We start from the raw sequence: 12,542 nt of genomic DNA, 5'->3' as shown, positions 1-12,542 counted from the left end.
TCTTCTTGGCCATCCCTGAAAGCCTGAAGACTAAAGATCTCAACCAGTGCGTCCTGCCAGTGATGACGTATGGTGCAGAGACGTGGGCACTGACGACGGTAAGACTAGTCCACCGATTTAAAGTCGCTCAGCGTGATATGGTGAGAGCTATGCTTGGGGTTTCTCTGATGGATCGTATCAGAAATGAAGTTATCCGTCAGAGGACTATGGTTACCGACTGTTGATGATCCTTTTTTGATTTATAAAAAGAAAGTACGGTGACAAGTAACATGACATTTTGAAATAAAATAACAAACTTTGAGATCAATAATAAAAGCTATTGAAGGAAGATCATTTCTATTTATTGTGAGATATTTGACCAATTCTCTACATTTGTGGTCCAATCGAGTCCGGCATGGATCGACCACTATGCCGTAGTGCTAGATTAAACAAAAATGAAGTAAGTGCTGACCAAGAAAGTAGGCCTGACGACCAACAGCCGAGGGTGCCGTGCTCCGATCGATCATCGAGCGCGCGCTCCAGCGCCGCGACCATGCGCCGGCTGGCGGAGGCTCGGGCGGCTCGAGAGCTTGCCGAACTGGAGGAGAGACGGCTGGAAATTGAACAACGGCGCCTGGAAGAGCAACGACAGTTGGAGCAACGGCGCCTGGAGGCTGAGCGCGCAAGGATAGAGGCTGGACTAGAGGAGGAAAAGGCCCAAATAGAGGTCGAGGAGGTGGAGAAGGCCTCAAGTCGTGCCTCGCTTTCACGAGTGGTACATTGGCTTAATCAAAATCACTCGCCCAAGCCTGAAGCGAATCGAAGTGACAAATTGCTAGGCCGCCTGTCAGCCAGAGACCTGCCTACGTTCTCTGGCGATGCACTCGAATGGCTGCGTTTCAAACACGCCTTCGAGTCGACGACTAGAATAGGCCAGTACTCGGAAGACGAAAACGTAGCCCGCCTACAGAGATGCCTGCGTGGAGAGGCGTGGGAGACGGTAGCGGCCCGCATCATCACCGTGTCCTCGGCCCAAGAGATCATGAAGACCCTCGAAATGCGCTTTGGAAGACCAGATCTTATAGTGCAGAAGATTATTGGAGAAATAAAGAAAATACCGAAGCTAAGTGGCTCTAGGACGGAGTTAGTGACGCTCGCGACTAAAGTTTCGAATTGTTTAGCTGCAATCACAGCGACCAACTGTTCAGATTATTTATACAGCCCGGATTTGGTAATGGAAATTGTAAATAAATTAACTGAGAACTTAGTTTATAGGTGGATAGATTATAGCGTTACCCAAGATGCCGCCCGCCGTCCGAAATTAGCCGCATTATCCGATTATTTGATGCGTGAGGCCGAACTAGTGTGTAGGGCTGGGGTAATGGAGCCGCAACTAAAGACTAAGACTTTTTCCTCAGGTTTTGGCCGTCATCCTGTGCTCGCGATGGTCGATGATTATTCCGATTCCGGTGCGGCCAATGCGACTAATGATTATTCCGATTCCGGTGCGGCCAACGCGACTAATATGGCTTCGATCAATGCAGTTTCTTTTCAGAAGCGCGGTGGGCAGACCAACACAACACGACCATACTGTCCCTTCTGCGAGAAAGATGGTCACGACTTGGACAGCTGTTCTCCACTTAGTTCTAGGTCTGTGGACGAGAGATGGGACTGGATTTGTAATAAGAAGCTGTGTTTCAAATGTTTCAGCCCCAAACATCGACGTGAGCGCTGCAGGTCCAGACGTCAATGTGCCACGTGTAGTCGTGGGCACCACACATTGCTTCATCGCGAAGACTGGCTAAATTGGACCAAAAGTAAGCAGTCTAATGGCGATAATGATAAAACGACTGAGACTACGGCCAACTTATGGACTAAACCCGAACAAGAGGGGCGGAGGTATGTAGGAGTCTTACCTGTCAATGTGGAGGGTCCTGCTGGTAGCGTCCGCACGTGTGTCATGATAGACGGGAAGTCTACCATAAGCTTGATAGACTCCCGCCTAGCTGAAAAAATTGGTGCAGAGGGTCCTCGCGTGAACCTTAATTTGCAGGGCGCTGTCGGCGAAACGAAAAGAGAGAACGATAGCCTTGCAGTTGCCGTGACGTTACACACTTCTACGGGTTGCTTTTATTTGCCGAAAATACGTACTGTAGACTCACTCCGCTTGCCCACACAAAAGGTCGATAGAAAATTAATAGAAAGTTGTCTACATTTACAGGATGTGCCGCTAGAGGAGTATGATGGCTATCCGGAGATTCTAATTGGCCAGGATTATTTACAGCTGATATTGATAAGAGAGAACCGAGAAGGACGAGCGAACGAGCCTGTTGCTTCGCGGACTAACCTAGGCTGGGTACTTCACGGATTCGTATCATCTAGTTGTAAGGTAAACAAAGAATTCACAAACCATCTCCATCACTCTGAAGCTGACGTCGAATTACATGACTTGGTTAAGGATTATTTTCGTGTCGATAGCCTTGGTGTAAAACATGAGGAGAATGATAAGTTTTCACCAGGTGAACAGCGAGCTATGAGTATTCTCGACGCGAAGACCAGGAAGATCGGTGACAGATGGGAGACCGGGCTGCTGTGGAGATCGGATGACGTCGCTCTGCCGGAGAATAAAGGGAGCGCAGTGCAGCGACTGAAGGTGATAGAGAGGATGATGGACGTTGACCCCGCTTTCTCGATTGACTATTCGAAGCAGGTGGATAATTTACTGGAAAAACATTATGCAGAAGAAGTCCATGAAACTTTGGCCGGCCCAAGACTTTGGTACTTGCCACATTTCGGAGTACGCAATCCGTCTAAACCGGGAAAGCTTCGCCTAGTACATGATGCGAGAGCAGAAACAAAAGGCATTTCTCTGAATACGGAGTTGCTAGCAGGCCCTGACCTTCTTAATTCATTAGTTGGTGTTTTGTTCCGTTTCCGAGAGAGGGCGGTAGCAGTTACGGGAGATATCAAAGAAATGTTTATGCGTGTCAAAATAAACGAAGAGGATCAGAAATCACAACTATTTTTGTGGCGTGGGATGAATAGAGATCAACCTCCCCGTACGTACAAAATGACTTCGATGATTTTTGGCGCGAAATCATCCCCGTGTACTGCTACGTACATTATTAGAAAGAATGCTGACCAATATGCTGAATCTCATCCGCGCGCCGTGATAGCTATTAAAAGAAGACACTATGTAGATGACTATTGTGATAGCGTGGACACAGTTGAAGAGATGAAGCAACTAGTAGCCGACGTCACTGCGATTCACCATGCTGGTGGATTCGAGATAAGAGGCTTCGTATCGAATAAACCTGAATGTCTTCCTGAGCCAACAGAGACGCCGTCGGTTAGCTTATTGCAAACGGAGAGCTCTCAGCGTACCTTGGGAATGATATGGAAGCCACAGAAAGATGCTCTTGGGTTCGACCTGAGTTTCAAGAAGTTGGAAGCAGACATTGTCGACGGATCACAAAAACCCACTAAACGTCAAATGCTTAAAGTCATAATGTCTATTTTCGATCCTTTAGGTTTCCTTGGTCCACTGTTAATTCGAGGCAAAATTTTGTTGCAGCAACTTTGGCGAAGCGGCGTGAAATGGGACGAGTTAATAGGTGATACCTTTACACGAACCTGGAGTGAATTCCTGATAGATTTAAAGTCGTGTGGAGCAAGGGCGTACCCAGGATTTCAGCTAGGGAGGGGCAGCTCATACCTGTTACGAGATGATGGTCGGTCGGGTTGTATTTAAGTAACAAAAAATTATGAAAATTTACTTTTATCATTAGTTTTTGTCAATTTATTATTAGTAGGTAACACGCTATCACCATAATTCATAAACATCCTACCTCCGCGCGAGCAAATTTTACAGAAGACAAAAAAAAATTGTACCTACTTCTACTTAGGATACCCCCCAATGTGTTTTTGTTACTAGACTAAAAAAGTGGTTACGGATTCAACGGCGTTATGAAAAATAAGCTATTTTACTTACTTTTACTGACTTACGATCTTTGGCCAATCTCTATGTGAATACTATTAATGGAGATACGTGTTTTTCCTGGAAATACAAGTTATTCGGACTTCAAAGTATGCAAAATACTTTTCTCGTTGATGGACTTACGCTATTCAAATATAGATAAACCTCTCTACCTTTTCCTATTATAGTACGACAAACTTATCTGTTCCGGTGAGAGCAAACTAAATTGATCCATATCTGTACGAGCCGCAACTCGTACATCGCCGCGTCAGCGGATCATTTTACAACAAACCAATAATTTTCCATGTATTCATTAGTATACTTTCAGCAATCGCGTCGGTTACTCATCCCCATCATTATCATAAGGCATTGGTTATCAATAAATCAATTTACAGTTACAAAAACTCTTATCATTTATCTACTGTACGGTCCGTACCGTACATGTTGGTCCTTCGAAAAATCAGGACATCGCGCGTGTTTAGTTCAAGTTTCGCATAGAACATTGGATTGCAGTGACTTGGATTGTAACGTGTGAGTGTTCTGGATATCAGCACTTTGGAATCAGTTCACGGAGCCTGTATCAATAGCAGGAGCTTCGAACGGAACTACAGCAAGTATCATCGCCGAGTTTTCAAGTAAGATCATTCCATTTACTTGTGAGCTTATCATATCATAAATTACCATGGAAATGGAGAATATCATCGCTAATCAAGATCAAATCATAGGTGCTATAAAGCAGCTGCTGTCCAACTTCAAAACGGATGGCGCTGAGCGTAAGACACCTGAATTTATCAAACGTAGATTGGACACTCTTGAATCTTATTGGAAGGAGTTCCAATCAAATCATATCAACCTGTGTAAATACGAAGACCGCTCAGGGAAATATTTCACTGAAAATATTTATCAACAAACTAACGATCTTTATCTATCAGCTAAATCATTTATCATGAATTATCAACCATTGCCAATCGGAGAGCAGGGGAAACCTGCTGCCTTCACCTTAAAGCCATCAGCATTATCAAGGTCGCACTCGCCCTCGGGAGGTGCTCCCGCCTCCACCACGTACTCGCAGGGTACTAACAGCAAGCTGGATGAAATGCTGCGCAGGCAAAGCAGCAATTTCAGAGCCTTTTCACGCACTGTAGCATACATAGATCTCGATATTATCAAGGAGAAGTGGGAATTTCAAGACGCTCTAAAAACATTGGAATCTCGCTGGTCTATTATCGATCAACTTCATTTAGAAATCGATAGCGATCTAAATGGGGGATATGAAGAATATCAAAATAGTTTCAGTAGCAATGAGAACATGTACAACAATTTAAAAAGGTCAATTAATCAGAAAATGTGGTCTATGAAACACAACGATCAAATTACTCCAAAGGTCGAAATCCCAACCTTTGAGGGAAACTATCATACGTGGACATCGTTTAAGGATTTATTTCTGGAAACTGTTCATAAAAACGCATCATTATCAGCAGCCCAAAAAATGCAATTTCTTAAGTCCAAGGTTAAGGGAGAAGCACAGAAATTAATTCAACATCTATGTATCAGTTCCGACAATTATGAAATCAGTTGGGAGATTCTCAACAACAGATACAATAACAATAAATTAATTTTCAACTCTCATATGAGCATTCTCATGAACCTTCCGTCTATGCAATTTCAATCAGCAAATCATATCAAACGACTGCATGACACCATAAATGAATGTCTATTCGCGGTACAAAACCTAGGCGTCGACATCGTCACTTGGGACCCCATGCTTGTCTTTATACTCAGCCAAAAACTAGACTCCGAATCAAATAATGAATATATCACCTCGCTAAAAAACCCGAAGGAATTGCCATCATTATCCGAATTCATAAAATTCCTGGAAACGAAATTCATATCATTAGAATCAAGCCGTCGTAAGCAGGACAAGAATCAGCAAAGTACATCATCATCATCTGAAACTAAAAGGCCTTATCAAGAAAAAACTAACTTTAATCAATACCGATATGATCAGAATAGCCCCAGGAAATTCTACAACAATGCAACGCAAAAACCATATCAGTCCGGTAAAGCAACCGGATCATCAATTAAATGTGCCTATTGCAACAACACCGATCATGCCATATTTTATTGCAAGAAATTTCTGGAAATGCCGATTGAATTGAAAAAGAAAACAGTCCGCCAATTGAATTTATGCAACAATTGTCTTTATTCGCACTTTAACATGCCGTGTTTTTCCGAGAAAAGGTGCAAGGAATGCAACGGTCATCATAATTCGTTGTTACACGAGGCGCCGAAGGCCGGAAACAACATGGAATCAGGTCGGCCAGCAACAAAATCAGACAATATTAGTCGCAATCATAGCCACGTTTCGCAAGATGATATTTCGGAAATATTATTATCAACTGCGATTATCAATGTACAGGCGAAGGACGGGAAGAGCCATAAACTACGAGCCCTAATTGACCAGGGATCACAAACATCTATCATATCAGAAAATGCGAGTCAGCTGCTGCAACTGCCTCGACAAAGGTGCAAGGGTATCATTTATGGAGTAGGATCCAAGGAAAATACGTGCAAGGGAATAATCAATATCAAATGCTCATCATTATCAAGCGACTATGCATTTAATACAGATGCTTATATCATGCCAAAACTATGTAGTAAAACAATTACCAAATCAATCGTTCCCGAAGCCCTCATGGGAATACCTAAATAATATCAAATTAGCAGACCCAGAGTTCTACGTCAGCCGGCCTATCGATATTTTATTAGGAGCTGATGTGTACTCATCAATCATCATGGGAGGGATTATCAAAGAAGACGACCACAGGCCTATCGCACAACAGACTCAATTAGGCTGGATATTGTGTGGTAACGTAAAGTCGCTTCACTGTAACGTTGTCCTAAACTTTACGGATGACATTCAAAGATTCTGGACAGTTGAAGACATTCATGAAAGTTCGGACCTATCAATCGAAGATCAAGAATGTATCAATTTTTATCAGGAAACTACGAAGAGATTATCAGACGGTCGCTATGAAGTTAGGATTCCCATCAAAGAAGGAGGTCTACAACAATTAGGCGAATCCAGGCCAAAAGCCATAGCGCAGTTTAAACAGTTAGAAAAACGACTTAAGCGACAACATCAGTTAGCAGAAAAATATAAGTTGTTTCTACAGGAGTACGAGCAACTCGGACACATGAAACGCGCAGCGCGTGACTGTAATGTGAGCTACTACCTACCGCACCATGCCGTAGAGCGCGCCGATTCTACTACTTCGCAAGTCCGTGTTGTTTTTAATGCAACTTCAGCGACGTCAACCGGTTATAGTCTCAATGACATACAGAAACAAGGTCCAAATTTGCAGCAAAACTTGTTCGAACTTATATTAAAATGGAGACAGTATAAAATAGCATTCGTAGCGGACATTGAGAAAATGTTTCGACAGATATGGTTAAATGAAGATGACCAAAAATTACATAAAATCATATGGCGAGAATCGGATGATCAACCATTGCAAGACTATAATTTAACCACAGTTTCCTATGGTGGAAAATCATCGCCTTTCCTTGCGATGATGACCTTGAAGCAGTTAGCTCGCGACGAAGGTCATAAGTATCAAAGTTCGGCAAAACATGCACTTGAAAATCATTTTTACATGGACGATTTAGTCAGTGGAAGCCATGATATCAATACCGCAAAGCAACTTGTATCCGACTTATTGAAGCTTTTAAGTTCCGGAGGCTTTCATTTGCGAAAATGGACCTCGAACCAACCTGAAATATTGGAAGCAGTAGATCAACAACAACAAACAAGTCAAGGTGATTTCTCATTTAAACAAGCAGAATCAAGCAAAACATTAGGGTTACGCTGGAATCCAGTAACAGATGAGTTTCGATTCCAGATTAATCTTGAAGATTTCTCTGATAAAACCACAAAACGAGCACTCTTATCAAACATATCAAAGATATTTGATCCCTTGGGTTGGCTTTCCCCATTGACCACCAAATTGAAGCTTTTGTTCCAGAAAACCTGGCAGACTGGAATAGAATGGGATGAAGAAATACCAGAATGTATCAAATCAGAGTGGATGAAAATTCAGAGCGACCTCCAAACTATCAACGACATACAGTTACCAAGATGGTTATGTATGAAAAAATGCAGCACCATAGAGCTTCATGGTTTCTCAGACTCGTCAACGAAGGCCTATGCTGCCGTCATATACTGTAAAATATCCGAAGAATCAGTTTCATCATCAGAGTCCACAATTGTACTGGTAGCAGCCAAAGCAAGAATAATATCAGAGAGCAAAAGTATATCATTGCCGAGACTGGAACTGTGTGCAGCTCATTTGTTATCAAAACTGATGAGTCATGTAGTGACTAGCTTAACAGAAGCAAAAGAAATCAAGGTTTTCGGCTGGAGCGATTCCACTGCAGTCCTTGGGTGGATCCAAGGCGAACCAACGAGATGGAAGCCGTTTGTAGCAAATCGTGTTCAGCAATTAACAAAAATCATGCCACCCGAAGGCTGGAGATATATCGAGTCTAGTCAAAACCCTGCTGATTGTGCCAGCCGTGGCATCTCAGCCGAGCAATTGAAGAATAATCAGTTATGGTGGCAAGGACCAGAGTGGTTATCATCTTTTAATCATCAGAACGAAAAGGTTAAACCTTCGTATACCACAAATGAAGAGGAAAAGAAATCAAAACAAACATTAGCGTCGGTCAAGACGGACGAACGCGACATCATAAAAGAAATTGTAAACAATCATAGCAATATTACTCGACCAACACGAGTCCTAGCGTGGGTGATGCGCTTTTTATCAAAAAACAAAGACAAGCCATGTTACCTAACCGCGTCAGAACTTAATCAAGCAAGGATGAAAATCATTATGAACGAGCAGCGTTCTGAATTTGCAGATGAAATGGAATCAATACAAAAAGGCAATAAAATTAATCCTAAAAGCAAACTGTATCAATTGAACCCATTCATGAAGGATGGAGTTTTACATGTCGGTGGACGAATCAAAAACGCACATATTGTTGAAAATATGAAGCATCCCATCATCATCCCCCACTCAGGCCACCTGACAAACTTACTAATAGATCAAGGACATATGATGACATTTCACGGAGGCGCCCGCCTTACTTTATCATGGTTGCGTCAGCAATACTGGATAATCGGAGGTAACAGAGCTGTGAAACAAAGATTATCAAGGTGTGTTATCTGTAAGAAGAAGAATCCACCTAAACAATATCAAATCATGGGCGATTTGCCAGAAGCACGAACAAACGTAACACGACCGTTCTATCACACCGGAATCGATTACACCGGGTTTGTGGATATCAAAATGAATAAAGGACGAGGAGCAAAAACAACAAAAGGATACATTGCTGTTTTTGTTTGCATGGCAACGAAAGCAGTCCACCTGGAGTTGGTCTCGGACCTTTCATCATCAGCAATGCTCGCCAGCCTGCGCAGAATGGCAGCGAGGAGAGGAGTTCCAGGTCATCTGTATTCTGACTGCGGAACCAACTTTTGTGGAGCTAGCAGGACACTCCAAAAAGAGTACATCAACCTCAAAGAAACTCTAGATGAAGAGTTCTTCGCAGCAATATCAGAAATGAACTTAGAATGGCACTTCAACGCGCCTGCCTGGCCTAGTGCAGGAGGATTGTGGGAGGCTGCGGTGAAAAGTCTTAAATATCATCTTGTAAGAGTAATAGGAAACCAAAAACTTACATTTGAAGAATATTCGACTATCCTATGTCAAGTGGAAGCATGCTTGAACACAAGGCCACTGTGTGCTATCAGCGAAGATCCTGACGACATCAACTATCTAACTCCAGCTCACTTTCTCTCAAGCGGACCACTTCTAACAATCATCGAGACGGAGAAAGATGAAAGAACTAGATGGAGACTATCTCAAAAAATATTCCAAGACATATGGAAAAGATGGCAGACTGAGTACTTATGTCAACTATCAAAGCGCAGTAAATGGCAACAACCACAAGAAAATATTAATATCAACGATCTGGTGGTCGTACGTGACGACAATCTCCCAGCTGGAAAGTGGGCGATGGGCCGCGTGCTCGAAGTCCATCCCGGGCAGGACGGCTACGTGAGAGTCGCCACCATCAAAACACAGAACGGCATCTATAAAAGACCCGTGGTAAAGTTATCAAAACTACCTGTAAACACAGAAAACCAAAGAGAGGAGCCTGTAAGAAAAGAAAGAGAATCAAAAGGATATCCGAGAAAGACAGGAAGTTATCTTTCTATCCTTATGGTTTTACTATTTATGTTTGTATCGGCACAATGCAGTTATCAAATATCAGCATTTAATAATAGTCAAAGAATTTACTTCGACAAAATATCAAACATGCGACTCGTAAAGGATGAATGGAAGCTGATTGCGTATTACGATTTACAACCGTATTGGCAAGGTACAAAACTTCTTCAGCAATATATCAATCATATGGACAACATCTGCACAAAGGTCATTGAACATAAACAATGTGACGTAGTAATACTACAATTACGTCACGATTACGAGGAGATCGAGTTTAATAACCAACTCGTACTGAATCAGCAAAACAGCGCGCGACCGAGACAGCGGCGCGGGCTTATCAACGGTGTCGGGTCGCTAGCCAGGAGCCTGTTCGGAGTACTAGACGATGAATTTGCCGAACAATATCAAAGAGACATAACACTTATAAAATCCAATCAGAATCATTTGGCATCATTATGGAAGAATCAGACATCGGTTATAGAGGCTGAATTTAATCTTTTACAAAGAGTAGAAACCGCCATGGACAAGCAGCATAAGATTTTTAATAAACACATAAATGAGTTTGAGCAGACGATCAGTAACACACAAGCTGAATTGAAAAATTCAAGATCAATGAACGACTTTGCACTAATGTCAATCTCTGCGAATAGCTTATCAGTGAACTTGAGAAATATTCAAGATACCTTGATGGATACTATTACAGACATTCATTACGGAAGGTTCAATATGCATTTACTAACACCAAAACAAGTTCGGGACGAACTAAATATCATATCTGGGCAACTTCAAGATTTATCTCTACCTATCAAGAATATACAGACCGATATGTATGAAATATACCACATGCTAAAGGTCAAGGCCAGCATGAAACCTGACTATTTAATTTTTGAAATCAGAATCCCCCTCGTGACAAGAGACAACTACGAAATATACAAGCTCATTCCCATTCCTTTTGAAAGAGAAGGTAAAATGATGAATGTAGTGCCCATAGCCAGTCATTTAGCGATAAACCTGCATAAAGATCTATTTATTGAGATATCAGAAATCGATATACAGAACTGCCTTAGAGGCGACACACAAACTTATATCTGTTTATTATCAAGACCAGTGAATCAGATGACATCAGATATCAACCATTATTGTATCAGTAACCCATCAACACAACAGTGCACTACAACAACTTCAGCGTGTCGGGATACCTGGCTTGAGCTTAGCAACGTCAACACATATTTATATTTCTGTTGCGGACAATGCACGGTTCGACTCATGTGTGAGAGTTACGTCACCACTCAACAGCTGAGCAATGCTGGCATAGCAAAAATCAGCGAGGATTGCATTGTAAAAGGACAATCATTTACAATTTTCGCACATAGACAGATCAGCAATCAGATAACAATATCATCAGATTTGGCAAAAATCGAGATTCCCCAAATAAATAACATTCTAAATATATCAATACCAAGCACTGAACTAGTAGAGGATATCATGAACGTTAGCGATCATAAAAGGATATTGACCAATATAAGGAATAGCATAAAACAGATGAAAGCAGAAGGAGTGTTGTCAGAGAGTCTATCACAACATGACATTCATCATTATGTAGCAATTTATCTGGTGATCGGAGCAGCAGCAGTGGTGAGCGCGGTGTACGCGTGCCGGGGCCTGCGCGCGCGCCGCGCTCCCGCCGGGCCTGCCTGCGCCTGCAGCGTCGCCGTGGCAGCGGCAGCCGGCCCATTTCAGCAGCATCAGTGTAGTGTACATAGTGTAAAGGCAGAGCTATCGAGTGTTCAAGTAGATAATCAAAGTGTGCCGTGTTTCAGTGAAAATCCACTAAGTGCGCGGAGTGTCGTGAATAAGGCTACTTCGCCTATTTTTCGTAATCCATTCAAACATTCGGTTAAAATCAATCGCACTAGAGACTTTACAATTTAGAATTTAAAACAAAAATGGCATCATCTTGTTATTAGTTTACATCATCCCCATCATAAATTAGTTATTAATATTAAATACTTATTATCATCAGTATCTATAATTAAATCAATTGTTTTCATCTCTCGCCGGGAGCATGTACGAGCCGCAACTCGTACATCGCCGCGTCAGCGGATCATTTTACAACAAACCAATAATTTTCCATGTATTCATTAGTATACTTTCAGCAATCGCGTCGGTTACTCATCCCCATCATTATCATAAGGCATTGGTTATCAATAAATCAATTTACAGTTACAAAAACTCTTATCATTTATCTACTGTACGGTCCGTACCGTACAATATCTCATTATTAACTAATGAAT

This window comes from Plutella xylostella, chromosome Z, assembly GCF_932276165.1.
Source record: "Plutella xylostella chromosome Z, ilPluXylo3.1, whole genome shotgun sequence".
NCBI lineage: Eukaryota > Metazoa > Arthropoda > Insecta > Lepidoptera > Plutellidae > Plutella > Plutella xylostella.
Note: the sequence above shows the minus strand (reverse complement) of the source record.